Source organism: Balaenoptera acutorostrata, chromosome 3, assembly GCF_949987535.1.
Source record: "Balaenoptera acutorostrata chromosome 3, mBalAcu1.1, whole genome shotgun sequence".
Lineage (NCBI taxonomy): Eukaryota > Metazoa > Chordata > Mammalia > Artiodactyla > Balaenopteridae > Balaenoptera > Balaenoptera acutorostrata.
In genome coordinates, this window is record NC_080066.1 from 56,957,637 (window position 1) to 56,984,735 (window position 27,099).

A 27,099-nucleotide genomic window follows, 5' to 3' on the forward strand; every position below is an offset into this window, starting at 1 on the left:
CGTGTTTGTTCCCATAGAGGGCACTTGCTCTTAGGCTGAGGGGGCCCTGTTGTCCTGAGGGTGTCTCAGGGGAACAGGAAGACATCCTTTTGCTGTGATGGAGGGCAGATGGCTCAGGAGAGGAATTTCATGGTCCGAGAACAGGGGGTTCTTGGTCAGCGGCACTCTTTGTCCTGATGGCCGCACACTCTGAAGGCACCTGTGACACAATGCTTTCACGTTTGGCTGTGGACACACAGGCAAGATGGACAGCAAATGAAATGTTGAGGAGAGATAGAACACACATCGCTGGGTGGTATCGCCCTTTCCCTCGGTGCGCACGGGCACCCTCCTCAAGCATGTGTGTGTTCTCTCACCCCGAGCCAGGTGGAATGCCAGGGAAGGAATGCCAGCAGCAGCCTGGGGCCATCCGTATAATCCCTGATACCCGTTGAAGTGAGGACGGTGTGGCAAGGCGAGGCCAGGCGAAGGAGTCTCGGAGGGGTGTTGGCGTGCATTCCATGAGGATCCTGCTTTAACCCTTGTTGCGGTAAGCGACACTTCTTTGCTAAACCTAAAGGTTTGGCGACAGGAACGTGTGCACCGGGGCTACACCCTCACCTTCTGGTCTTTTCTCGGGGAACACGAGCTTTGATGCCCTGAGAACTGGCTGCATTTCCTGACCCATGGCTCGGCTCTGGCCACTTCTGTACGCTGATATGATTCAGCTCGCTGGCCGTCCCGTGGTGGAATCTGCAACTTTGCATGTCCACCGTTCGAGCATGTGCTTGGATCGATGATGACTCCCACAAATGCATTCCTTGGAAATCTGAACAAAATGAGTGAGAAATCCCTACCGTCTCCTCGTTGGAACTGAGGTCCAGCACGTGGCTCCCAAAAGGAAAGTAGGGAGAGGTTCACGTTGCATTTGCGGTCGTGGGTGTCCACAGCCACGTTGTTCAAGTTGAGGGTTGTGGTCATCTCATGGGGAGAAGAGCCATTGGGAAAGGAGCCTGGGATGCCAATGCAGGTGGGAAGGCTTGGGACAGCGTGCCGTCTCTGGGTTCCTTGATCTAGCCAGGACTGCTGTCCCCTGCCACGGTTTAGGATGCAGGTAGGAGAGGAAGCATGAGCCATTGATGGTTCTGCCGCCTGCACTTGTTTTCTACAGGCTGCCCCCACCTGCTGGTCATTGCCTTGTGGCCTCAAAGAAACTGACGTTTGTAGGCTCAGGGTCAGAAGAGGATTCCAGGCCTAGGGCAGGCTTCTTTGTCATGTTCTGCGTGGGAGACCAGATGCAGTTTAGGTTTCTCCTGATGAGGGGAGAAATCAAATGGGTCACTGTTCCTGGGAGTTTGGCCAATCTGATGGCTCCTCCTCAGGTTGTGTCCTGCTTGTGCGTGCTGTGTGAAGGGGCTGAAAAATGCCTTAGTCAGACTTGGTCACGGCAAGCTTCTTTGGTGAGGGGTGGCTCTGGCATCTTGCCGTGACACGTTGGGATCCTGGTGGAGAGAGAGTAAGGCAAGGCGTGTGAAAGAGACACGTGAGATGGCTGGCTAAGCCCACCGGTTTATTGGTGGGTGGATACATCGACGGTGGCCATGGGGTTCCCAGAACACATTTGGGATTCCCTCAGGAGCATCTGGAGGCACGTGTAGGGAGGGAATACGGGAGCACAGTTGTGGACTGTCCCGCCTCTTTCCTCTCCTTGGTCGATTTGCTTCATGGCGGGTCCTTGTGCCAGTGAATGGTTGCCTTCATGGCACAGTATGGTGTCTTCTCATGGGGGCCGATTTGGAGGCCTTGGGGTGTTTTGTCCCTGTCTGGCCACGTTCCCCCTGTGTTGAAGATGTGAAGGTGTTCCTGAGGACAGCCAAGCATCGTTTCTATACCTGGCCCTCATAGCGTTCCCTGAGGATTGGAGCTGTACCCGGAGGTCATTGGGCGCAACCATGCAGAAACAAGGGAGTCGGCTGCCAAGGAAAGGCTACAGGTTTAAGGGCAGGAGAGGATGTGTGGTGTGGGTGTCATTTTTCCTGCCACCGCTGGTACACCGAAACTGTGGTATCCGGCGAGCCTGGCCAAAGGGGAGACAAGTCATACCAGTTCAAGTGTCTAGGCTGTTGTCTGGGTTCTGTCGTTGCATGGCTGTGGGTAACAAGTGGCTTGTAGAGGACCTGGGCCCCAGGGTTTCCCCAATGTCACGTCACTGATGGGCCCAGAGTGTGAAACTACCAGACACCACTGCAAGTTACACAATTGCTGCAAGGGTTTGCCCCGCCACATTGGGCGTCGGAATGATTCCCATGCCATTAGCTTTGTGTGTGGGCCAAGGGTAGGTTGCCAGTCTTGGCAGCAGGCCAGGAAGTATGGCTGCAGGTGAATCTCCATTGTTCAGTCCAGGAGTTCCTCTGGTGCGTTTTGTCACCGGTCCCTACAAGCTGCTTTTGTTGGAGGTCGTCCCATTTGGCCAAGGGCCGTTCCCTTGTGGAAGATCTCAGGGATCACATTTCCCCTTGAGGGTGAGTCCATTGTGTGGAAGCCTATGCACCAGGATTGGTTTGGTGGTCCAGAGGGCAGTGGCTCTTCCGCTGAGTAATCCCAGTTCCCCTGAGGGTGTCTCAGCGGTTCAGGATGACATCCCTATGCTGTGTCGGCGGGGAGGTGGCTCAGGCGGGGAAGTTCAAGGCCCATACCAGGGGGTTGATGGACGGCCCTGCTCTTTGTGCTGATGCCCGTGTGCTCTGAAGGCATCTGTGCCACGATGCATTCACGTTTGGCTGTGGACACACAGACATGATGGGCTGCAAATTAAATGTTGAGGGGAGATATAGTGCACATCGCTGGGCGGTATCACCCTTTGCCTCTGTGCGCCCCTTCACTTTTCTCAAACATCCCTGTGTTCTGTCACCCTGAGGCAGGTGGTGGAGTGCCAGGGAACAAACACCTGCAGCAGCATGTGGCCCTCTGTATACTCCGTGACACCTAGGGAGGTGAGGACAGTGTGGCAAGGTGAGGCAAGGTGAGGCGAAAGAGTGTCAGAGTGGTTTTGGCGTGAAGTCCTTTAGTATCCTAGTAGCAACCTTGTGGTGGTGAGCGGAATTTCTTTGCAGAAACCTAGATGTTTGGCCACGGGGACTTGTGCACTGAGACTACACCCTCACCTTCTTGGCTCTTCCAGGGGCACCCCAGATATGATGCCATGATCCTTAGATCCATTTGCAGCCCCGTGGGTCGGCTCTGGCCGCTCCTGACTGCTGACATGCTTGAGATCGGTGGCTGCCCCGTGGTGGAGCCTGCGACTTTGAACGTGCAGCCTTTGAGCAGGTGGATTGATGATGACTCCCATAAATGCACTGCTTGGAACTCTGAACAAATGAATGGGTCTCAGGTTTCTCCGCGGTCATGTCACTGACGGGCCCGGGGGCGAAAATAGAAGGCGCCAGGGCAAGTAACCCAGTTGCTGCAAGGGTTTGCCCTGCCAGTTTGGGCATTGGAATATCTCCAATGCCAATAGCTTTCTGTGTGATCGAAGGGCATCGCCTCTGGCTCGACAAGGTTCCTGGTAGAAACCTTGTGGGGGTAAACGGAACTTCTTTGAAGAAACATAGATGTTTGGCCACGGAGACTTGTGCCGCGCGACTACACCGTCACATTCTGTGCTCTTCCTGGGGCACCCGAGCTCCGATGCCCTGAGACTTGGGTGCACTTCCTGCCCCGTGGCTCGAGTCTGGCCGCTCCCTACTGCTGAGAGGATTGAGATTGCTGACAGTCCGCGACTTTGCATGTCCATCCTTTGAGCAGGAGCGTGGATCAGTGATAACTCCCATAAATGCATTCCTTGGAAATTTAAACAAAATGAATGAGCAATACCTACCGTCTTCTCATCCTAACTGATATCCAGCACGTGGCTCCCAAAGGAAAATTAGGAAGAGGTCCATGTTGCATTTGCTACTGTGGGCGTGCGCAGCAACATTGTTCAAGTTGAGGGTGGCGGGCTTCTCGTGCAGAAAGAGCCATGTGGAAAGGAGCCTGGGATGTCCATCTACATGGGAGGGCTAAGGACAACTTGACGTCTCTGGGCACCTGAGTCTAGCCAGAACTGCTATCCCCTGCCGCGGTCAGCGTGCAGGTGCGAAAGGAAGCGTGAGCCACTGGTACTCCTCTGGCTTGCCATTGAGATCTACAGGCCACCCTCAAGCTCAGGCCGTTGCCTTGTTCCCGCAAGGAAACAGAAGTCTCTGCACTCAGGGTCAGAGAAGGAGTCCTGGCCAGGCCAGGCCTCTATGTCCTGTTCAGCTTGGGAGGTGGGATATAGTTTAGGTTTGCCCTGATGGTCGGGGGAAATGAAATGGGCCACTGTCCCCGGGATTTGGGCGACGCTGATGGCGCCTCCTTGGGTTGTGTCCTGCTTGTGTGTTGTGTGGGGAGAGGTTGGAAAATGCCTTAGGCAAATCCAGGGGATATCAAGCTACTTAGGTGAGGGGTGGATTCGTTTGGATCCTGGTGGAGAGAGGAAGGCAAGGCGAGCGGGAAATACACGTGAGAGTGTTGGCTAAGCCCACAGGCTTACTGTTGGGTGGATAGATGGTCGGTGGACATAGGGTTCCCGGAACTCTTTTGGGATATCTTCAGGAGCATTTGGAGTCCCGTGTAGAGAAGGAATACAGGTGCACATTCGTGGACCATGCCAACCTTTTCCTCTCCTTTCTCAATGTGCTTCACGGCGGATCCTTGTTCCAGCGAATGGTGCCTTCACGGCACAGGATGGTGTCTTCTCACTGGGACCGATTTGGAGCCGTTGGGATGTTTTGTCCCTGTGTGGCCTCATTGCCCCTATGTTGAGGATGTTAAGGTGTTCCTTAGGACAGCCCAGCGTCCTTGCTATACCAGGTCGGCATAGCATTCCCTGAGGTTTGGCGCTCTTCCCGGAGGTCTTTGGGCCCAACCATGCAGAAAGAAGGGAGTTGGCTGCCAAGGAAACGCTACAGGTTTAAGGGCTGGAGTGAATGTGTGCTGCCGGGGTCATTTTGTCCTGCCACCTTCTGGTGCTGTGAGCCTGTGATCTCCAGCGTGCATGGCTTCAAGCCAGAGAAGTCACGCCGGTTCAAGGGTGCAGGATGTTGGATGCGTTCTCTCATTGCACGGCTGTGGGTGACACGTTGGTTCTGGAGGACCTGGGTCTCATGGTTTCTCCAAGGTCTTGTCCTTGAAGGGAAGAATGCAAATGTGCAAGGTGCTACAGTAAGTTACCCATTGCTGCAAGGGTTTGGCCCGCCACTTTGGGCATTGGAATGGCTCCCTTGCCATTAGCTTTGGTTGCGTTCCTAGGGAAGTTCCTCTGACTTCGCAGGAGATGAGGAAGTATACCTGCTGGTGAGTCTCCCTTGATCAGTCCAGGGGTTCCTCAGGTGCCCTTTTTCATGGGTCCCTACGCGCCGCTTTTGATGGAGGACGTCATATTCGGCCAAGGGCCCTTCCCTTATGGAAGACCTCTCCCCTTGAGAGCATGTCCACTGTGTTTAATCATAAGTGCCAAAGGCGTGTTTGTTCCCATAGAGGGCACTTGCTCTTAGGCTGAGGGGGCCCTGTTGTCCTGAGGGTGTCTCAGGGGAACAGGAAGACATCCTTTTGCTGTGATGGAGGGCAGATGGCTCAGGAGAGGAATTTCATGGTCCGAGAACAGGGGGTTCTTGGTCAGCGGCACTCTTTGTCCTGATGGCCGCACGCTCTGAAGGCACCTGTGACACAATGCTTTCACGTTTGGCTGTGGACACACAGGCAAGATGGACAGCAAATGAAATGTTGAGGAGAGATAGAACACACATCGCTGGGTGGTTTCGCCCTTTCCCTCGGTGCGCACGTGCACCCTCCTCAAGCATGTGTGTGTTCTCTCACCCCGAGCCAGGTGGAATGCCAGGGAAGGAATGCCAGCAGCAGCCTGGGGCCATCCGTATAATCCCTGATACCCGTTGAAGTGAGGACGGTGTGGCAAGGCGAGGCCAGGCGAAGGAGTCTCGGAGGGGTGTTGGCGTGCATTCCATGAGGATCCTGCTTTAACCCTTGTTGCGGTAAGCGACACTTCTTTGCTAAACCTAAAGGTTTGGCGACAGGAACGTGTGCACCGGGGCTACACCCTCACCTTCTGGTCTTTTCTCGGGGAACACGAGCTTTGATGCCCTGAGAACTGGCTGCATTTCCTGACCCATGGCTCGGCTCTGGCCACTTCTGTACGCTGATATGATTCAGCTCGCTGGCCGTCCCGTGGTGGAATCTGCAACTTTGCATGTCCACCGTTCGAGCATGTGCTTGGATCGATGATGACTCCCACAAATGCATTCCTTGGAAATCTGAACAAAATGAGTGAGAAATCCCTACCGTCTCCTCGTTGGAACTGAGGTCCAGCACGTGGCTCCCAAAAGGAAAGTAGGGAGAGGTTCACGTTGCATTTGCGGTCGTGGGTGTCCACAGCCACGTTGTTCAAGTTGAGGGTTGTGGTCATCTCATGGGGAGAAGAGCCATTGGGAAAGGAGCCTGGGATGCCAATGCAGGTGGGAAGGCTTGGGACAGCGTGCCGTCTCTGGGTTCCTTGATCTAGCCAGGACTGCTGTCCCCTGCCACGGTTTAGGATGCAGGTAGGAGAGGAAGCATGAGCCATTGATGGTTCTGCCGCCTGCACTTGTTTTCTACAGGCTGCCCCCACCTGCTGGTCATTGCCTTGTGGCCTCAAAGAAACTGACGTTTGTAGGCTCAGGGTCAGAAGAGGATTCCAGGCCTAGGGCAGGCTTCTTTGTCATGTTCTGCGTGGGAGACCAGATGCAGTTTAGGTTTCTCCTGATGAGGGGAGAAATCAAATGGGTCACTGTTCCTGGGAGTTTGGCCAATCTGATGGCTCCTCCTCAGGTTGTGTCCTGCTTGTGCGTGCTGTGTGAAGGGGCTGAAAAATGCCTTAGTCAGACTTGGTCACGGCAAGCTTCTTTGGTGAGGGGTGGCTCTGGCATCTTGCCGTGACACGTTGGGATCCTGGTGGAGAGAGAGTAAGGCAAGGCGTGTGAAAGAGACACGTGAGATGGCTGGCTAAGCCCACCGGTTTATTGGTGGGTGGATACATCGACGGTGGCCATGGGGTTCCCAGAACACATTTGGGATTCCCTCAGGAGCATCTGGAGGCACGTGTAGGGAGGGAATACGGGAGCACAGTTGTGGACTGTCCCGCCTCTTTCCTCTCCTTGGTCGATTTGCTTCATGGCGGGTCCTTGTGCCAGTGAATGGTTGCCTTCATGGCACAGTATGGTGTCTTCTCATGGGGGCCGATTTGGAGGCCTTGGGGTGTTTTGTCCCTGTCTGGCCACGTTCCCCCTGTGTTGAAGATGTGAAGGTGTTCCTGAGGACAGCCAAGCATCGTTTCTATACCTGGCCCTCATAGCGTTCCCTGAGGATTGGAGCTGTACCCGGAGGTCATTGGGCGCAACCATGCAGAGACAAGGGAGTCGGCTGCCAAGGAAAGGCTACAGGTTTAAGGGCAGGAGAGGATGTGTGGTGTGGGTGTCATTTTTCCTGCCACCGCTGGTACACCGAGACTGTGGTATCCGGCGAGCCTGGCCAAAGGGGAGACAAGTCATACCAGTTCAAGTGTCTAGGCTGTTGTCTGGGTTCTGTCGTTGCATGGCTGTGGGTAACAAGTGGCTTGTAGAGGACCTGGGCCCCAGGGTTTCCCCAATGTCACGTCACTGATGGGCCCAGAGTGTGAAAGTACCAGACACCACTGCAAGTTACACAATTGCTGCAAGGGTTTGCCCCGCCACATTGGGCGTCAGAATGATTCCCATGCCATTAGCTTTGTGTGTGGGCCAAGGGTAGGTTGCCAGTCTTGGCAGCAGGCCAGGAAGTATGGCTGCAGGTGAATCTCCATTGTTCAGTCCAGGAGTTCCTCTGGTGCGTTTTGTCACCGGTCCCTACAAGCTGCTTTTGTTGGAGGTCGTCCCATTTGGCCAAGGGCCGTTCCCTTGTGGAAGATCTCAGGGATCACATTTCCCCTTGAGGGTGAGTCCATTGTGTGGAAGCGTATGCACCAGGATTGGTTTGGTTCTCCAGAGGGCAGTGGCTCTTCCGCTGAGTAATCCCAGTTCCCCTGAGGGTGTCTCAGCGGTTCAGGATGACATCCCTATGCTGTGTCGGCGGGGAGGTGGCTCAGGCGGGGAAGTTCAAGGCCCATACCAGGGGGTTGATGGACGGCCCTGCTCTTTGTGCTGATGCCCGTGTGCTCTGAAGGCATCTGTGCCACGATGCATTCACGTTTGGCTGTGGACACACAGACATGATGGGCTGCAAATTAAATGTTGAGGGGAGATATAGTGCACATCGCTGGGCGGTATCACCCTTTGCCTCTGTGCACCCCTTCACTTTTCTCAAACATCCCTGTGTTCTGTCACCCTGAGGCAGGTGGTGGAGTGCCAGGGAACAAACACCTGCAGCAGCATGTGGCCCTCTGTATACTCCGTGACACCTAGGGAGGTGAGGACAGTGTGGCAAGGTGAGGCAAGGTGAGGCGAAAGAGTGTCAGAGTGGTTTTGGCGTGAAGTCCTTTAGTATCCTAGTAGGAACCTTGTGGTGGTGAGCGGAATTTCTTTGCAGAAACCTAGATGTTTGGCCACGGGGACTTGTGCACTGAGACTACACCCTCACCTTCTTGGCTCTTCCAGGGGCACCCCAGATATGATGCCATGATCCTTAGATCCATTTGCAGCCCCGTGGGTCGGCTCTGGCCGCTCCTGACTGCTGACATGCTTGAGATCGGTGGCTGCCCCGTGGTGGAGCCTGCGACTTTGAACGTGCAGCCTTTGAGCAGGTGGATTGATGATGACTCCCATAAATGCACTGCTTGGAACTCTGAACAAATGAATGGGTCTCAGGTTTCTCCGCGGTCATGTCACTGACGGGCCCGGGGGCGAAAATAGAAGGCGCCAGGGCAAGTAACCCAGTTGCTGCAAGGGTTTGCCCTGCCAGTTTGGGCATTGGAATATCTCCAATGCCAATAGCTTTCTGTGTGATCGAAGGGCATCGCCTCTGGCTCGACAAGGTTCCTGGTAGAAACCTTGTGGGGGTAAACGGAACTTCTTTGAAGAAACATAGATGTTTGGCCACGGAGACTTGTGCCGCGCGACTACACCGTCACATTCTGTGCTCTTCCTGGGGCACCCGAGCTCCGATGCCCTGAGACTTGGGTGCACTTCCTGCCCCGTGGCTCGAGTCTGGCCGCTCCCTACTGCTGAGAGGATTGAGATTGCTGACAGTCCGCGACTTTGCATGTCCAGCCTTTGAGCAGGAGCGTGGATCAGTGATGACTCCCATAAATGCATTCCTTGGAAATCTAAACAAAATGAATGAGCAATACCTACCGTCTTCTCATCCTAACTGATATCCAGCACGTGGCTCCCAAAGGAAAATTAGGAAGAGGTCCATGTTGCATTTGCTACTGTGGGCGTGCGCAGCAACATTGTTCAAGTTGAGGGTGGCGGGCTTCTCGTGCAGAAAGAGCCATGTGGAAAGGAGCCTGGGATGTCCATCTACATGGGAGGGCTAAGGACAACTTGACGTCTCTGGGCACCTGAGTCTAGCCAGAACTGCTATCCCCTGCCGCGGTCAGCGTGCAGGTGCGAAAGGAAGCGTGAGCCACTGGTACTCCTCTGGCTTGCCATTGAGATCTACAGGCCACCCTCAAGCTCAGGCCGTTGCCTTGTTCCCGCAAGGAAACAGAAGTCTCTGCACTCAGGGTCAGAGAAGGAGTCCTGGCCAGGCCAGGCCTCTATGTCCTGTTCAGCTTGGGAGGTGGGATATAGTTTAGGTTTGCCCTGATGGTCGGGGGAAATGAAATGGGCCACTGTCCCCGGGATTTGGGCGACGCTGATGGCGCCTCCTTGGGTTGTGTCCTGCTTGTGTGTTGTGTGGGGAGAGGTTGGAAAATGCCTTAGGCAAATCCAGGGGATATCAAGCTACTTAGGTGAGGGGTGGATTCGTTTGGATCCTGGTGGAGAGAGGAAGGCAAGGCGAGCGGGAAATACACGTGAGAGTGTTGGCTAAGCCCACAGGCTTACTGTTGGGTGGATAGATGGTCGGTGGACATAGGGTTCCCGGAACTCTTTTGGGATATCTTCAGGAGCATTTGGAGTCCCGTGTAGCGAAGGAATACAGGTGCACATTCGTGGACCATGCCAACCTTTTCCTCTCCTTTCTCAATGTGCTTCACGGCGGATCCTTGTTCCAGCGAATGGTGCCTTCACGGCACAGAATGGTGTCTTCTCACTGGGACCGATTTGGAGCCGTTGGGATGTTTTGTCCCTGTGTGGCCTCATTGCCCCTATGTTGAGGATGTTAAGGTGTTCCTTAGGACAGCCCAGCGTCCTTGCTATACCAGGTCGGCATAGCATTCCCTGAGGTTTGGCGCTCTTCCCGGAGGTCTTTGGGCCCAACCATGCAGAAAGAAGGGAGTTGGCTGCCAAGGAAACGCTACAGGTTTAAGGGCTGGAGTGAATGTGTGCTGCCGGGGTCATTTTGTCCTGCCACCTTCTGGTGCTGTGAGCCTGTGATCTCCAGCGTGCATGGCTTCAAGCCAGAGAAGTCACGCCGGTTCAAGGGTGCAGGATGTTGGATGCATTCTCTCATTGCACGGCTGTGGGTGACACGTTGGTTCTGGAGGACCTGGGTCTCATGGTTTCTCCAAGGTCTTGTCCTTGAAGGGAAGAATGCAAATGTGCAAGGTGCTACAGTAAGTTACCCATTGCTGCAAGGGTTTGGCCCGCCACTTTGGGCATTGGAATGGCTCCCTTGCCATTAGCTTTGGTTGCGTTCCTAGGGAAGTTCCTCTGACTTCGCAGGAGATGAGGAAGTATACCTGCTGGTGAGTCTCCCTTGATCAGTCCAGGGGTTCCTCAGGTGCCCTTTTTCATGGGTCCCTACGCGCCGCTTTTGATGGTGGACGTCATATTCGGCCAAGGGCCCTTCCCTTATGGAAGACCTCTCCCCTTGAGAGCATGTCCACTGTGTTTAATCATAAGTGCCAAAGGCGTGTTTGTTCCCATAGAGGGCACTTGCTCTTAGGCTGAGGGGGCCCTGTTGTCCTGAGGGTGTCTCAGGGGAACAGGAAGACATCCTTTTGCTGTGATGGAGGGCAGATGGCTCAGGAGAGGAATTTCATGGTCCGAGAACAGGGGGTTCTTGGTCAGCGGCACTCTTTGTCCTGATGGCCGCACGCTCTGAAGGCACCTGTGACACAATGCTTTCACGTTTGGCTGTGGACACACAGGCAAGATGGACAGCAAATGAAATGTTGAGGAGAGATAGAACACACATCGCTGGGTGGTATCGCCCTTTCCCTCGGTGCGCACGGGCACCCTCCTCAAGCATGTGTGTGTTCTCTCACCCCGAGCCAGGTGGAATGCCAGGGAAGGAATGCCAGCAGCAGCCTGGGGCCATCCGTATAATCCCTGATACCCGTTGAAGTGAGGACGGTGTGGCAAGGCGAGGCCAGGCGAAGGAGTCTCGGAGGGGTGTTGGCGTGCATTCCATGAGGATCCTGCTTTAACCCTTGTTGCGGTAAGCGACACTTCTTTGCTAAACCTAAAGGTTTGGCGACAGGAACGTGTGCACCGGGGCTACACCCTCACCTTCTGGTCTTTTCTCGGGGAACACGAGCTTTGATGCCCTGAGAACTGGCTGCATTTCCTGACCCATGGCTCGGCTCTGGCCACTTCTGTACGCTGATATGATTCAGCTCGCTGGCCGTCCCGTGGTGGAATCTGCAACTTTGCATGTCCACCGTTCGAGCATGTGCTTGGATCGATGATGACTCCCACAAATGCATTCCTTGGAAATCTGAACAAAATGAGTGAGAAATCCCTACCGTCTCCTCGTTGGAACTGAGGTCCAGCACGTGGCTCCCAAAAGGAAAGTAGGGAGAGGTTCACGTTGCATTTGCGGTCGTGGGTGTCCACAGCCACGTTGTTCAAGTTGAGGGTTGTGGTCATCTCATGGGGAGAAGAGCCATTGGGAAAGGAGCCTGGGATGCCAATGCAGGTGGGAAGGCTTGGGACAGCGTGCCGTCTCTGGGTTCCTTGATCTAGCCAGGACTGCTGTCCCCTGCCACGGTTTAGGATGCAGGTAGGAGAGGAAGCATGAGCCATTGATGGTTCTGCCGCCTGCACTTGTTTTCTACAGGCTGCCCCCACCTGCTGGTCATTGCCTTGTGGCCTCAAAGAAACTGACGTTTGTAGGCTCAGGGTCAGAAGAGGATTCCAGGCCTAGGGCAGGCTTCTTTGTCATGTTCTGCGTGGGAGACCAGATGCAGTTTAGGTTTCTCCTGATGAGGGGAGAAATCAAATGGGTCACTGTTCCTGGGAGTTTGGCCAATCTGATGGCTCCTCCTCAGGTTGTGTCCTGCTTGTGCGTGCTGTGTGAAGGGGCTGAAAAATGCCTTAGTCAGACTTGGTCACGGCAAGCTTCTTTGGTGAGGGGTGGCTCTGGCATCTTGCCGTGACACGTTGGGATCCTGGTGGAGAGAGAGTAAGGCAAGGCGTGTGAAAGAGACACGTGAGATGGCTGGCTAAGCCCACCGGTTTATTGGTGGGTGGATACATCGACGGTGGCCATGGGGTTCCCAGAACACATTTGGGATTCCCTCAGGAGCATCTGGAGGCACGTGTAGGGAGGGAATACGGGAGCACAGTTGTGGACTGTCCCGCCTCTTTCCTCTCCTTGGTCGATTTGCTTCATGGCGGGTCCTTGTGCCAGTGAATGGTTGCCTTCATGGCACAGTATGGTGTCTTCTCATGGGGGCCGATTTGGAGGCCTTGGGGTGTTTTGTCCCTGTCTGGCCACGTTCCCCCTGTGTTGAAGATGTGAAGGTGTTCCTGAGGACAGCCAAGCATCGTTTCTATACCTGGCCCTCATAGCGTTCCCTGAGGATTGGAGCTGTACCCGGAGGTCATTGGGCGCAACCATGCAGAGACAAGGGAGTCGGCTGCCAAGGAAAGGCTACAGGTTTAAGGGCAGGAGAGGATGTGTGGTGTGGGTGTCATATTTCCTGCCACCGCTGGTACACCGAGACTGTGGTATCCGGCGAGCCTGGCCAAAGGGGAGACAAGTCATACCAGTTCAAGTGTCTAGGCTGTTGTCTGGGTTCTGTCGTTGCATGGCTGTGGGTAACAAGTGGCTTGTAGAGGACCTGGGCCCCAGGGTTTCCCCAATGTCACGTCACTGATGGGCCCAGAGTGTGAAAGTACCAGACACCACTGCAAGTTACACAATTGCTGCAAGGGTTTGCCCCGCCACATTGGGCGTCAGAATGATTCCCATGCCATTAGCTTTGTGTGTGGGCCAAGGGTAGGTTGCCAGTCTTGGCAGCAGGCCAGGAAGTATGGCTGCAGGTGAATCTCCATTGTTCAGTCCAGGAGTTCCTCTGGTGCGTTTTGTCACCGGTCCCTACAAGCTGCTTTTGTTGGAGGTCGTCCCATTTGGCCAAGGGCCGTTCCCTTGTGGAAGATCTCAGGGATCACATTTCCCCTTGAGGGTGAGTCCATTGTGTGGAAGCGTATGCACCAGGATTGGTTTGGTTCTCCAGAGGGCAGTGGCTCTTCCGCTGAGTAATCCCAGTTCCCCTGAGGGTGTCTCAGCGGTTCAGGATGACATCCCTATGCTGTGTCGGCGGGGAGGTGGCTCAGGCGGGGAAGTTCAAGGCCCATACCAGGGGGTTGATGGACGGCCCTGCTCTTTGTGCTGATGCCCGTGTGCTCTGAAGGCATCTGTGCCACGATGCATTCACGTTTGGCTGTGGACACACAGACATGATGGGCTGCAAATTAAATGTTGAGGGGAGATATAGTGCACATCGCTGGGCGGTATCACCCTTTGCCTCTGTGTGCCCCTTCACTTTTCTCAAACATCCCTTTGTTCTGTCACCCTGAGGCAGGTGGTGGAGTGCCAGGGAACAAACACCTGCAGCAGCATGTGGCCCTCTGTATAGTCCGTGACACCTGGCGAGGTGAGGACACTGTGGCAAGGTGAGGCAAGGCGAGGCGAAAGAGTGTCAGAGTGGTTTTGGCGTGAAGTCCTTTAGTATCCTAGTAGCAACCTTGTGGTGGTGAGCGGAATTTCTTTGCAGAAACCTAGATGTTTGGCCACGGGGACTTGTGCACTGAGACTACACCCTCACCTTCTTGGCTCTTCCAGGGGCACCCCAGATATGATGCCATGATCCTTAGATCCATTTGCAGCCCATTGGGTCGGCTCTGGCCACTCCTGACTGCTGACATGCTTGAGATCGGTGGCTGCCCCGTGGTGGAGCCTGCGACTTTGAACGTGCAGCCTTTGAGCAGGTGGATTGATGATGACTCCCATAAATGCACTGCTTGGAACTCTGAACAAATGAATGGGTCTCAGGTTTCTCCGCGGTCATGTCACTGACGGGCCCGGGGGCGAAAATACAAGGCGCCAGGGCAAGTAACCCAGTTGCTACAAGGGTTTGCCCTGCCAGTTTGGGCATTGGAATATCTCCAATGCCAATAGATTTCTGTGTGATCGAAGGGCATCGCCTCTGGCTGGACAAGGTTCCTGGTAGAAACCTTGTGGGGGTAAACGGCACTTCTTTGAATAAACATAGATGTTTGGCCACGGAGACTTGTGCCGCGAGACTACACCGTCACATTCTGAGCTCTTCCTGGGGCAGCCGAGCTCCGATGCCCTGAGACTTGGGTGCACTTCCTGCCCCGTGGCTCGAGTCTGGCCGCTCCCTACTGCTGAGAGGATTGAGCTTGCTGACAGTCCGCGACTTTGCATGTCCAGCCTTTGAGCAGGAGCGTGGATCAGTGATGACTCCCATAAATGCATTCCTTGGAAATCTAAACAAAATGAATGAGCAATACCTACCGTCTTCTCATCCTAACTGAGATCCAGCACGTGGCTCCTAAAGGAAAATTAGGAAGAGGTCCATGTTGCATTTGCTACTGTGGGCGTGCGCAGCAACATTGTTCAAGTTGAGGGTGGCGGGCTCCTCGTGCAGAAAGAGCCATGTGGAAAGGAGCCTGGGATGTCCATCTACATGGGAGGGCTAAGGACAACTTGACGTCTCTGGGCACCTGAGTCTAGCCAGAACTGCTATCCCCTGCCGTGGTCAGCGTGCGGGTGCGAAAGGAAGCGTGAGCCACTGGTACTCCTCTGGCTTGCCATTGAGATCTACAGGCCACCCTCAAGCTCAGGCCGTTGCCTTGTTCCCGCAAGGAAACAGAAGTCTCTGCACTCAGGGTCAGAGAAGGAGTCCTGGCCAGGCCAGGCCTCTATGTCCTGTTCAGCTTGGGAGGTGGGATATAGTTTAGGTTTGCCCTGATGGTCGGGGGAAATGAAATGGGCCACTGTCCCCGGGATTTGGGCGACGCTGATGGCGCCTCCTTGGGTTGTGTCCTGCTTGTGTGTTGTGTGTGGAGAGGTTGGAAAATGCCTTAGGCAAATCCAGGGGATATCAAGCTACTTAGGTGAGGGGTGGATTCGTTTGGATCCTGGTGGAGAGAGGAAGGCAAGGCGAGCGGGAAATACACGTGAGAGTGTTGGCTAAGCCCACAGGCTTACTGTTGGGTGGATAGATGGTGGGTGGACATAGGGTTCCCGGAACTCTTTTGGGATATCTTCAGGAGCATTTGGAGTCCCGTGTAGAGAAGGAATACAGGTGCACATTCGTGGACCATGCCAACCTTTTCCTCTCCTTTCTCAATTGCTTCACGGCGGATCCTTGTTCCAGCGAATGGTGCCTTCACGGCACAGGATGGTGTCTTCTCACTGGGACCGATTTGGAGCCGTTGGGATGTTTTGTCCCTGTGTGGCCTCATTGCCCCTATGTTGAGGATGTTAAGGTGTTCCTTAGGACAGCCCAGCGTCACTGCTATACCAGGTCGGCATAGCATTCCCTGAGGTTTGGCGCTCTTCCCAGAGGTCTTTGGGCCCAACCATGCAGAAAGAAGGGAGTTGGCTGCCAAGGAAACGCTACAGGTTTAAGGGCTGGAGTGAATGTGTGCTGCCGGGGTCATTTTGTCCTGCCACCTTCTGCTGCTGTGAGCCTGTGATCTCCAGCGTGCATGGCTTCAAGCCAGAGAAGTCACGCCGGTTCAAGGGTGCAGGATGTTGGATGCGTTCTCTCATTGCACGGCTGTGGGTGACACGTTGGTTCTGGAGGACCTGGGTCTCATGGTTTCTCCAAGGTCTTGTCCTTGAAGGGAAGAATGCAAATGTGCAAGGTGCTACAGTAAGTTACCCATTGCTGCAAGGGTTTGGCCCGCCACTTTGGGCATTGGAATGGCTCCCTTGCCATTAGCTTTGGTTGCGTTCCTAGGGAAGTTCCTCTGACTTGGCAGGAGATGAGGAAGTATACCTGCTGGTGAGTCTCCCTTGATCAGTCCAGGGGTTCCTCAGGTGCCCTTTTTCATGGGTCCCTACGCGCCGCTTTTGATGGAGGACGTCATATTCGGCCAAGGGCCCTTCCCTTATGGAAGACCTCTCCCCTTGAGAGCATGTCCACTGTGTTTAATCATAAGTGCCAAAGGCGTGTTTGTTCCCATAGAGGGCACTTGCTCTTAGGCTGAGGGGGCCCTGTTGTCCTGAGGGTGTCTCAGGGGAACAGGAAGACATCCTTTTGCTGTGATGGAGGGCAGATGGCTCAGGAGAGGAATTTCATGGTCCGAGAACAGGGGGTTCTTGGTCAGCGGCACTCTTTGTCCTGATGGCCGCACGCTCTGAAGGCACCTGTGACACAATGCTTTCACGTTTGGCTGTGGACACACAGGCAAGATGGACAGCAAATGAAATGTTGAGGAGAGATAGAACACACATCGCTGGGTGGTATCGCCCTTTCCCTCGGTGCGCACGGGCACCCTCCTCAAGCATGTGTGTGTTCTCTCACCCCGAGCCAGGTGGAATGCCAGGGAAGGAATGCCAGCAGCAGCCTGGGGCCATCCGTATAATCCCTGATACCCGTTGAAGTGAGGACGGTGTGGCAAGGCGAGGCCAGGCGAAGGAGTCTCGGAGGGGTGTTGGCGTGCATTCCATGAGGATCCTGCTTTAACCCTTGTTGCGGTAAGCGACACTTCTTTGCTAAACCTAAAGGTTTGGCGACAGGAACGTGTGCACCGGGGCTACACCCTCACCTTCTGGTCTTTTCTCGGGGAACACGAGCTTTGATGCCCTGAGAACTGGCTGCATTTCCTGACCCATGGCTCGGCTCTGGCCACTTCTGTACGCTGATATGATTCAGCTCGCTGGCCGTCCCGTGGTGGAATCTGCAACTTTGCATGTCCACCGTTCGAGCATGTGCTTGGATCGATGATGACTCCCACAAATGCATTCCTTGGAAATCTGAACAAAATGAGTGAGAAATCCCTACCGTCTCCTCGTTGGAACTGAGGTCCAGCACGTGGCTCCCAAAAGGAAAGTAGGGAGAGGTTCACGTTGCATTTGCGGTCGTGGGTGTCCACAGCCACGTTGTTCAAGTTGAGGGTTGTGGTCATCTCATGGGGAGAAGAGCCATTGGGAAAGGAGCCTGGGATGCCAATGCAGGTGGGAAGGCTTGGGACAGCGTGCCGTCTCTGGGTTCCTTGATCTAGCCAGGACTGCTGTCCCCTGCCACGGTTTAGGATGCAGGTAGGAGAGGAAGCATGAGCCATTGATGGTTCTGCCGCCTGCACTTGTTTTCTACAGGCTGCCCCCACCTGCTGGTCATTGCCTTGTGGCCTCAAAGAAACTGACGTTTGTAGGCTCAGGGTCAGAAGAGGATTCCAGGCCTAGGGCAGGCTTCTTTGTCATGTTCTGCGTGGGAGACCAGATGCAGTTTAGGTTTCTCCTGATGAGGGGAGAAATCAAATGGGTCACTGTTCCTGGGAGTTTGGCCAATCTGATGGCTCCTCCTCAGGTTGTGTCCTGCTTGTGCGTGCTGTGTGAAGGGGCTGAAAAATGCCTTAGTCAGACTTGGTCACGGCAAGCTTCTTTGGTGAGGGGTGGCTCTGGCATCTTGCCGTGACACGTTGGGATCCTGGTGGAGAGAGAGTAAGGCAAGGCGTGTGAAAGAGACACGTGAGATGGCTGGCTAAGCCCACCGGTTTATTGGTGGGTGGATACATCGACGGTGGCCATGGGGTTCCCAGAACACATTTGGGATTCCCTCAGGAGCATCTGGAGGCACGTGTAGGGAGGGAATACGGGAGCACAGTTGTGGACTGTCCCGCCTCTTTCCTCTCCTTGGTCGATTTGCTTCATGGCGGGTCCTTGTGCCAGTGAATGGTTGCCTTCATGGCACAGTATGGTGTCTTCTCATGGGGGCCGATTTGGAGGCCTTGGGGTGTTTTGTCCCTGTCTGGCCACGTTCCCCCTGTGTTGAAGATGTGAAGGTGTTCCTGAGGACAGCCAAGCATCGTTTCTATACCTGGCCCTCATAGCGTTCCCTGAGGATTGGAGCTGTACCCGGAGGTCATTGGGCGCAACCATGCAGAGACAAGGGAGTCGGCTGCCAAGGAAAGGCTACAGGTTTAAGGGCAGGAGAGGATGTGTGGTGTGGGTGTCATTTTTCCTGCCACCGCTGGTACACCGAGACTGTGGTATCCGGCGAGCCTGGCCAAAGGGGAGACAAGTCATACCAGTTCAAGTGTCTAGGCTGTTGTCTGGGTTCTGTCGTTGCATGGCTGTGGGTAACAAGTGGCTTGTAGAGGACCTGGGCCCCAGGGTTTCCCCAATGTCACGTCACTGATGGGCCCAGAGTGTGAAAGTACCAGACACCACTGCAAGTTACACAATTGCTGCAAGGGTTTGCCCCGCCACATTGGGCGTCAGAATGATTCCCATGCCATTAGCTTTGTGTGTGGGCCAAGGGTAGGTTGCCAGTCTTGGCAGCAGGCCAGGAAGTATGGCTGCAGGTGAATCTCCATTGTTCAGTCCAGGAGTTCCTCTGGTGCGTTTTGTCACCGGTCCCTACAAGCTGCTTTTGTTGGAGGTCGTCCCATTTGGCCAAGGGCCGTTCCCTTGTGGAAGATCTCAGGGATCACATTTCCCCTTGAGGGTGAGTCCATTGTGTGGAAGCGTATGCACCAGGATTGGTTTGGTTCTCCAGAGGGCAGTGGCTCTTACGCTGAGTAATCCCAGTTCCCCTGAGGGTGTCTCAGCGGTTCAGGATGACATCCCTATGCTGTGTCGGCGGGGAGGTGGCTCAGGCGGGGAAGTTCAAGGCCCATACCAGGGGGTTGATGGACGGCCCTGCTCTTTGTGCTGATGCCCGTGTGCTCTGAAGGCATCTGTGCCACGATGCATTCACGTTTGGCTGTGGACACACAGACATGATGGGCTGCAAATTAAATGTTGAGGGGAGATATAGTGCACATCGCTGGGCGGTATCACCCTTTGCCTCTGTGCACCCCTTCACTTTTCTCAAACATCCCTGTGTTCTGTCACCCTGAGGCAGGTGGTGGAGTGCCAGGGAACAAACACCTGCAGCAGCATGTGGCCCTCTGTATACTCCGTGACACCTAGGGAGGTGAGGACAGTGTGGCAAGGTGAGGCAAGGTGAGGCGAAAGAGTGTCAGAGTGGTTTTGGCGTGAAGTCCTTTAGTATCCTAGTAGGAACCTTGTGGTGGTGAGCGGAATTTCTTTGCAGAAACCTAGATGTTTGGCCACGGGGACTTGTGCACTGAGACTACACCCTCACCTTCTTGGCTCTTCCAGGGGCACCCCAGATATGATGCCATGATCCTTAGATCCATTTGCAGCCCCGTGGGTCGGCTCTGGCCGCTCCTGACTGCTGACATGCTTGAGATCGGTGGCTGCCCCGTGGTGGAGCCTGCGACTTTGAACGTGCAGCCTTTGAGCAGGTGGATTGATGATGACTCCCATAAATGCACTGCTTGGAACTCTGAACAAATGAATGGGTCTCAGGTTTCTCCGCGGTCATGTCACTGACGGGCCCGGGGGCGAAAATAGAAGGCGCCAGGGCAAGTAACCCAGTTGCTGCAAGGGTTTGCCCTGCCAGTTTGGGCATTGGAATATCTCCAATGCCAATAGCTTTCTGTGTGATCGAAGGGCATCGCCTCTGGCTCGACAAGGTTCCTGGTAGAAACCTTGTGGGGGTAAACGGAACTTCTTTGAAGAAACATAGATGTTTGGCCACGGAGACTTGTGCCGCGCGACTACACCGTCACATTCTGTGCTCTTCCTGGGGCACCCGAGCTCCGATGCCCTGAGACTTGGGTGCACTTCCTGCCCCGTGGCTCGAGTCTGGCCGCTCCCTACTGCTGAGAGGATTGAGATTGCTGACAGTCCGCGACTTTGCATGTCCAGCCTTTGAGCAGGAGCGTGGATCAGTGATGACTCCCATAAATGCATTCCTTGGAAATCTAAACAAAATGAATGAGCAATACCTACCGTCTTCTCATCCTAACTGATATCCAGCACGTGGCTCCCAAAGGAAAATTAGGAAGAGGTCCATGTTGCATTTGCTACTGTGGGCGTGCGCAGCAACATTGTTCAAGTTGAGGGTGGCGGGCTTCTCGTGCAGAAAGAGCCATGTGGAAAGGAGCCTGGGATGTCCATCTACATGGGAGGGCTAAGGACAACTTGACGTCTCTGGGCACCTGAGTCTAGCCAGAACTGCTATCCCCTGCCGCGGTCAGCGTGCAGGTGCGAAAGGAAGCGTGAGCCACTGGTACTCCTCTGGCTTGCCATTGAGATCTACAGGCCACCCTCAAGCTCAGGCCGTTGCCTTGTTCCCGCAAGGAAACAGAAGTCTCTGCACTCAGGGTCAGAGAAGGAGTCCTGGCCAGGCCAGGCCTCTATGTCCTGTTCAGCTTGGGAGGTGGGATATAGTTTAGGTTTGCCCTGATGGTCGGGGGAAATGAAATGGGCCACTGTCCCCGGGATTTGGGCGACGCTGATGGCGCCTCCTTGGGTTGTGTCCTGCTTGTGTGTTGTGTGGGGAGAGGTTGGAAAATGCCTTAGGCAAATCCAGGGGATATCAAGCTACTTAGGTGAGGGGTGGATTCGTTTGGATCCTGGTGGAGAGAGGAAGGCAAGGCGAGCGGGAAATACACGTGAGAGTGTTGGCTAAGCCCACAGGCTTACTGTTGGGTGGATAGATGGTCGGTGGACATAGGGTTCCCGGAACTCTTTTGGGATATCTTCAGGAGCATTTGGAGTCCCGTGTAGAGAAGGAATACAGGTGCACATTCGTGGACCATGCCAACCTTTTCCTCTCCTTTCTCAATGTGCTTCACGGCGGATCCTTGTTCCAGCGAATGGTGCCTTCACGGCACAGGATGGTGTCTTCTCACTGGGACCGATTTGGAGCCGTTGGGATGTTTTGTCCCTGTGTGGCCTCATTGCCCCTATGTTGAGGATGTTAAGGTGTTCCTTAGGACAGCCCAGCGTCCTTGCTATACCAGGTCGGCATAGCATTCCCTGAGGTTTGGCGCTCTTCCCGGAGGTCTTTGGGCCCAACCATGCAGAAAGAAGGGAGTTGGCTGCCAAGGAAACGCTACAGGTTTAAGGGCTGGAGTGAATGTGTGCTGCCGGGGTCATTTTGTCCTGCCACCTTCTGGTGCTCTGAGCCTGTGATCTCCAGCGTGCATGGCTTCAAGCCAGAGAAGTCACGCCGGTTCAAGGGTGCAGGATGTTGGATGCATTCTCTCATTGCACGGCTGTGGGTGACACGTTGGTTCTGGAGGACCTGGGTCTCATGGTTTCTCCAAGGTCTTGTCCTTGAAGGGAAGAATGCAAATGTGCAAGGTGCTACAGTAAGTTACCCATTGCTGCAAGGGTTTGGCCCGCCACTTTGGGCATTGGAATGGCTCCCTTGCCATTAGCTTTGGTTGCGTTCCTAGGGAAGTTCCTCTGACTTCGCAGGAGATGAGGAAGTATACCTGCTGGTGAGTCTCCCTTGATCAGTCCAGGGGTTCCTCAGGTGCCCTTTTTCATGGGTCCCTACGCGCCGCTTTTGATGGAGGACGTCATATTCGGCCAAGGGCCCTTCCCTTATGGAAGACCTCTCCCCTTGAGAGCATGTCCACTGTGTTTAATCATAAGTGCCAAAGGCGTGTTTGTTCCCATAGAGGGCACTTGCTCTTAGGCTGAGGGGGCCCTGTTGTCCTGAGGGTGTCTCAGGGGAACAGGAAGACATCCTTTTGCTGTGATGGAGGGCAGATGGCTCAGGAGAGGAATTTCATGGTCCGAGAACAGGGGGTTCTTGGTCAGCGGCACTCTTTGTCCTGATGGCCGCACGCTCTGAAGGCACCTGTGACACAATGCTTTCACGTTTGGCTGTGGACACACAGGCAAGATGGACAGCAAATGAAATGTTGAGGAGAGATAGAACACACATCGCTGGGTGGTATCGCCCTTTCCCTCGGTGCGCACGGGCACCCTCCTCAAGCATGTGTGTGTTCTCTCACCCCGAGCCAGGTGGAATGCCAGGGAAGGAATGCCAGCAGCAGCCTGGGGCCATCCGTATAATCCCTGATACCCGTTGAAGTGAGGACGGTGTGGCAAGGCGAGGCCAGGCGAAGGAGTCTCGGAGGGGTGTTGGCGTGCATTCCATGAGGATCCTGCTTTAACCCTTGTTGCGGTAAGCGACACTTCTTTGCTAAACCTAAAGGTTTGGCGACAGGAACGTGTGCACCGGGGCTACACCCTCACCTTCTGGTCTTTTCTCGGGGAACACGAGCTTTGATGCCCTGAGAACTGGCTGCATTTCCTGACCCATGGCTCGGCTCTGGCCACTTCTGTACGCTGATATGATTCAGCTCGCTGGCCGTCCCGTGGTGGAATCTGCAACTTTGCATGTCCACCGTTCGAGCATGTGCTTGGATCGATGATGACTCCCACAAATGCATTCCTTGGAAATCTGAACAAAATGAGTGAGAAATCCCTACCGTCTCCTCGTTGGAACTGAGGTCCAGCACGTGGCTCCCAAAAGGAAAGTAGGGAGAGGTTCACGTTGCATTTGCGGTCGTGGGTGTCCACAGCCACGTTGTTCAAGTTGAGGGTTGTGGTCATCTCATGGGGAGAAGAGCCATTGGGAAAGGAGCCTGGGATGCCAATGCAGGTGGGAAGGCTTGGGACAGCGTGCCGTCTCTGGGTTCCTTGATCTAGCCAGGACTGCTGTCCCCTGCCACGGTTTAGGATGCAGGTAGGAGAGGAAGCATGAGCCATTGATGGTTCTGCCGCCTGCACTTGTTTTCTACAGGCTGCCCCCACCTGCTGGTCATTGCCTTGTGGCCTCAAAGAAACTGACGTTTGTAGGCTCAGGGTCAGAAGAGGATTCCAGGCCTAGGGCAGGCTTCTTTGTCATGTTCTGCGTGGGAGACCAGATGCAGTTTAGGTTTCTCCTGATGAGGGGAGAAATCAAATGGGTCACTGTTCCTGGGAGTTTGGCCAATCTGATGGCTCCTCCTCAGGTTGTGTCCTGCTTGTGCGTGCTGTGTGAAGGGGCTGAAAAATGCCTTAGTCAGACTTGGTCACGGCAAGCTTCTTTGGTGAGGGGTGGCTCTGGCATCTTGCCGTGACACGTTGGGATCCTGGTGGAGAGAGAGTAAGGCAAGGCGTGTGAAAGAGACACGTGAGATGGCTGGCTAAGCCCACCGGTTTATTGGTGGGTGGATACATCGACGGTGGCCATGGGGTTCCCAGAACACATTTGGGATTCCCTCAGGAGCATCTGGAGGCACGTGTAGGGAGGGAATACGGGAGCACAGTTGTGGACTGTCCCGCCTCTTTCCTCTCCTTGGTCGATTTGCTTCATGGCGGGTCCTTGTGCCAGTGAATGGTTGCCTTCATGGCACAGTATGGTGTCTTCTCATGGGGGCCGATTTGGAGGCCTTGGGGTGTTTTGTCCCTGTCTGGCCACGTTCCCCCTGTGTTGAAGATGTGAAGGTGTTCCTGAGGACAGCCAAGCATCGTTTCTATACCTGGCCCTCATAGCGTTCCCTGAGGATTGGAGCTGTACCCGGAGGTCATTGGGCGCAACCATGCAGAGACAAGGGAGTCGGCTGCCAAGGAAAGGCTACAGGTTTAAGGGCAGGAGAGGATGTGTGGTGTGGGTGTCATATTTCCTGCCACCGCTGGTACACCGAGACTGTGGTATCCGGCGAGCCTGGCCAAAGGGGAGACAAGTCATACCAGTTCAAGTGTCTAGGCTGTTGTCTGGGTTCTGTCGTTGCATGGCTGTGGGTAACAAGTGGCTTGTAGAGGACCTGGGCCCCAGGGTTTCCCCAATGTCACGTCACTGATGGGCCCAGAGTGTGAAAGTACCAGACACCACTGCAAGTTACACAATTGCTGCAAGGGTTTGCCCCGCCACATTGGGCGTCAGAATGATTCCCATGCCATTAGCTTTGTGTGTGGGCCAAGGGTAGGTTGCCAGTCTTGGCAGCAGGCCAGGAAGTATGGCTGCAGGTGAATCTCCATTGTTCAGTCCAGGAGTTCCTCTGGTGCGTTTTGTCACCGGTCCCTACAAGCTGCTTTTGTTGGAGGTCGTCCCATTTGACCAAGGGCCGTTCCCTTGTGGAAGATCTCAGGGATCACATTTCCCCTTGAGGGTGAGTCCATTGTGTGGAAGCGTATGCACCAGGATTGGTTTGGTTCTCCAGAGGGCAGTGGCTCTTACGCTGAGTAATCCCAGTTCCCCTGAGGGTGTCTCAGCGGTTCAGGATGACATCCCTATGCTGTGTCGGCGGGGAGGTGGCTCAGGCGGGGAAGTTCAAGGCCCATACCAGGGGGTTGATGGACGGCCCTGCTCTTTGTGCTGATGCCCGTGTGCTCTGAAGGCATCTGTGCCACGATGCATTCACGTTTGGCTGTGGACACACAGACATGATGGGCTGCAAATTAAATGTTGAGGGGAGATATAGTGCACATCGCTGGGCGGTATCACCCTTTGCCTCTGTGTGCCCCTTCACTTTTCTCAAACATCCCTTTGTTCTGTCACCCTGAGGCAGGTGGTGGAGTGCCAGGGAACAAACACCTGCAGCAGCATGTGGCCCTCTGTATAGTCCGTGACACCTGGCGAGGTGAGGACACTGTGGCAAGGTGAGGCAAGGCGAGGCGAAAGAGTGTCAGAGTGGTTTTGGCGTGAAGTCCTTTAGTATCCTAGTAGCAACCTTGTGGTGGTGAGCGGAATTTCTTTGCAGAAACCTAGATGTTTGGCCACGGGGACTTGTGCACTGAGACTACACCCTCACCTTCTTGGCTCTTCCAGGGGCACCCCAGATATGATGCCATGATCCTTAGATCCATTTGCAGCCCCGTGGGTCGGCTCTGGCCACTCCTGACTGCTGACATGCTTGAGATCGGTGGCTGCCCCGTGGTGGAGCCTGCGACTTTGAACGTGCAGCCTTTGAGCAGGTGGATTGATGATGACTCCCATAAATGCACTGCTTGGAACTCTGAACAAATGAATGGGTCTCAGGTTTCTCCGCGGTCATGTCACTGACGGGCCCGGGGGCGAAAATACAAGGCGCCAGGGCAAGTAACCCAGTTGCTGCAAGGGTTTGCCCTGCCAGTTTGGGCATTGGAATATCTCCAATGCCAATAGATTTCTGTGTGATCGAAGGGCATCGCCTCTGGCTGGACAAGGTTCCTGGTAGAAACCTTGTGGGGGTAAACGGCACTTCTTTGAATAAACATAGATGTTTGGCCACGGAGACTTGTGCCGCGAGACTACACCGTCACATTCTGAGCTCTTCCTGGGGCACACGAGCTCCGATGCCCTGAGACTTGGGTGCACTTCCTGCCCCGTGGCTCGAGTCTGGCCGCTCCCTACTGCTGAGAGGATTGAGCTTGCTGACAGTCCGCGACTTTGCATGTCCAGCCTTTGAGCAGGAGCGTGGATCAGTGATGACTCCCATAAATGCATTCCTTGGAAATCTAAACAAAATGAATGAGCAATACCTACCGTCTTCTCATCCTAACTGAGATCCAGCACGTGGCTCCTAAAGGAAAATTAGGAAGAGGTCCATGTTGCATTTGCTACTGTGGGCGTGCACAGCAACATTGTTCAAGTTGAGGGTGGCGGGCTCCTCGTGCAGAAAGAGCCATGTGGAAAGGAGCCTGGGATGTCCATCTACATGGGAGGGCTAAGGACAACTTGACGTCTCTGGGCACCTGAGTCTAGCCAGAACTGCTATCCCCTGCCGTGGTCAGCGTGCGGGTGCGAAAGGAAGCGTGAGCCACTGGTACTCCTCTGGCTTGCCATTGAGATCTACAGGCCACCCTCAAGCTCAGGCCGTTGCCTTGTTCCCGCAAGGAAACAGAAGTCTCTGCACTCAGGGTCAGAGAAGGAGTCCTGGCCAGGCCAGGCCTCTATGTCCTGTTCAGCTTGGGAGGTGGGATATAGTTTAGGTTTGCCCTGATGGTCGGGGGAAATGAAATGGGCCACTGTCCCCGGGATTTGGGCGACGCTGATGGCGCCTCCTTGGGTTGTGTCCTGCTTGTGTGTTGTGTGTGGAGAGGTTGGAAAATGCCTTAGGCAAATCCAGGGGATATCAAGCTACTTAGGTGAGGGGTGGATTCGTTTGGATCCTGGTGGAGAGAGGAAGGCAAGGCGAGCGGGAAATACACGTGAGAGTGTTGGCTAAGCCCACAGGCTTACTGTTGGGTGGATAGATGGTCGGTGGACATAGGGTTCCCGGAACTCTTTTGGGATATCTTCAGGAGCATTTGGAGTCCCGTGTAGAGAAGGAATACAGGTGCACATTCGTGGACCATGCCAACCTTTTCCTCTCCTTTCTCAATTGCTTCACGGCGGATCCTTGTTCCAGCGAATGGTGCCTTCACGGCACAGGATGGTGTCTTCTCACTGGGACCGATTTGGAGCCGTTGGGATGTTTTGTCCCTGTGTGGCCTCATTGCCCCTATGTTGAGGATGTTAAGGTGTTCCTTAGGACAGCCCAGCGTCACTGCTATACCAGGTCGGCATAGCATTCCCTGAGGTTTGGCGCTCTTCCCGGAGGTCTTTGGGCCCAACCATGCAGAAAGAAGGGAGTTGGCTGCCAAGGAAACGCTACAGGTTTAAGGGCTGGAGTGAATGTGTGCTGCCGGGGTCATTTTGTCCTG

General features: G+C 54.7%; 15 non-coding genes across 15 annotated transcripts; all 15 read left to right on the forward strand.

Moving 5' to 3' along the window:
• The first annotated feature begins 769 nt into the window (after positions 1 to 769).
• Positions 770 to 861, forward strand: LOC130707795 (small nucleolar RNA SNORD116). The gene has a single exon (XR_009007825.1). It is a non-coding gene; the product is annotated as a small nucleolar RNA SNORD116 (small nucleolar RNA).
• A 2,447-nt stretch (positions 862 to 3,308) lies between these two features.
• LOC130707987 (small nucleolar RNA SNORD116) lies at positions 3,309 to 3,401 on the forward strand. The gene has a single exon (XR_009008016.1). It is a non-coding gene; the product is annotated as a small nucleolar RNA SNORD116 (small nucleolar RNA).
• Positions 3,402 to 3,789: 388 nt separating this feature from the next.
• Positions 3,790 to 3,881, forward strand: LOC130707961 (small nucleolar RNA SNORD116). Its single transcript, XR_009007991.1, has one exon. It is a non-coding gene; the product is annotated as a small nucleolar RNA SNORD116 (small nucleolar RNA).
• A 2,409-nt stretch (positions 3,882 to 6,290) lies between these two features.
• LOC130707796 (small nucleolar RNA SNORD116) lies at positions 6,291 to 6,382 on the forward strand. Its single transcript, XR_009007826.1, has one exon. It is a non-coding gene; the product is annotated as a small nucleolar RNA SNORD116 (small nucleolar RNA).
• Positions 6,383 to 8,829: 2,447 nt separating this feature from the next.
• Positions 8,830 to 8,922, forward strand: LOC130707988 (small nucleolar RNA SNORD116). The gene has a single exon (XR_009008017.1). It is a non-coding gene; the product is annotated as a small nucleolar RNA SNORD116 (small nucleolar RNA).
• Positions 8,923 to 9,310: 388 nt separating this feature from the next.
• Positions 9,311 to 9,402, forward strand: LOC130707930 (small nucleolar RNA SNORD116). Its single transcript, XR_009007960.1, has one exon. It is a non-coding gene; the product is annotated as a small nucleolar RNA SNORD116 (small nucleolar RNA).
• Positions 9,403 to 11,811: 2,409 nt separating this feature from the next.
• Positions 11,812 to 11,903, forward strand: LOC130707797 (small nucleolar RNA SNORD116). Its single transcript, XR_009007827.1, has one exon. It is a non-coding gene; the product is annotated as a small nucleolar RNA SNORD116 (small nucleolar RNA).
• A 2,447-nt stretch (positions 11,904 to 14,350) lies between these two features.
• On the forward strand, positions 14,351 to 14,443 carry LOC130707989 (small nucleolar RNA SNORD116). Its single transcript, XR_009008018.1, has one exon. It is a non-coding gene; the product is annotated as a small nucleolar RNA SNORD116 (small nucleolar RNA).
• A 388-nt stretch (positions 14,444 to 14,831) lies between these two features.
• LOC130707918 (small nucleolar RNA SNORD116) lies at positions 14,832 to 14,923 on the forward strand. Its single transcript, XR_009007947.1, has one exon. It is a non-coding gene; the product is annotated as a small nucleolar RNA SNORD116 (small nucleolar RNA).
• Positions 14,924 to 17,331: 2,408 nt separating this feature from the next.
• On the forward strand, positions 17,332 to 17,423 carry LOC130707798 (small nucleolar RNA SNORD116). The gene has a single exon (XR_009007828.1). It is a non-coding gene; the product is annotated as a small nucleolar RNA SNORD116 (small nucleolar RNA).
• Positions 17,424 to 19,870: 2,447 nt separating this feature from the next.
• On the forward strand, positions 19,871 to 19,963 carry LOC130707990 (small nucleolar RNA SNORD116). Its single transcript, XR_009008019.1, has one exon. It is a non-coding gene; the product is annotated as a small nucleolar RNA SNORD116 (small nucleolar RNA).
• Positions 19,964 to 20,351: 388 nt separating this feature from the next.
• Positions 20,352 to 20,443, forward strand: LOC130707931 (small nucleolar RNA SNORD116). Its single transcript, XR_009007961.1, has one exon. It is a non-coding gene; the product is annotated as a small nucleolar RNA SNORD116 (small nucleolar RNA).
• A 2,409-nt stretch (positions 20,444 to 22,852) lies between these two features.
• LOC130707799 (small nucleolar RNA SNORD116) lies at positions 22,853 to 22,944 on the forward strand. The gene has a single exon (XR_009007829.1). It is a non-coding gene; the product is annotated as a small nucleolar RNA SNORD116 (small nucleolar RNA).
• Positions 22,945 to 25,391: 2,447 nt separating this feature from the next.
• On the forward strand, positions 25,392 to 25,484 carry LOC130707991 (small nucleolar RNA SNORD116). Its single transcript, XR_009008020.1, has one exon. It is a non-coding gene; the product is annotated as a small nucleolar RNA SNORD116 (small nucleolar RNA).
• A 388-nt stretch (positions 25,485 to 25,872) lies between these two features.
• LOC130707919 (small nucleolar RNA SNORD116) lies at positions 25,873 to 25,964 on the forward strand. The gene has a single exon (XR_009007948.1). It is a non-coding gene; the product is annotated as a small nucleolar RNA SNORD116 (small nucleolar RNA).
• The last annotated feature ends 1,135 nt before the right edge of the window (positions 25,965 to 27,099 follow it).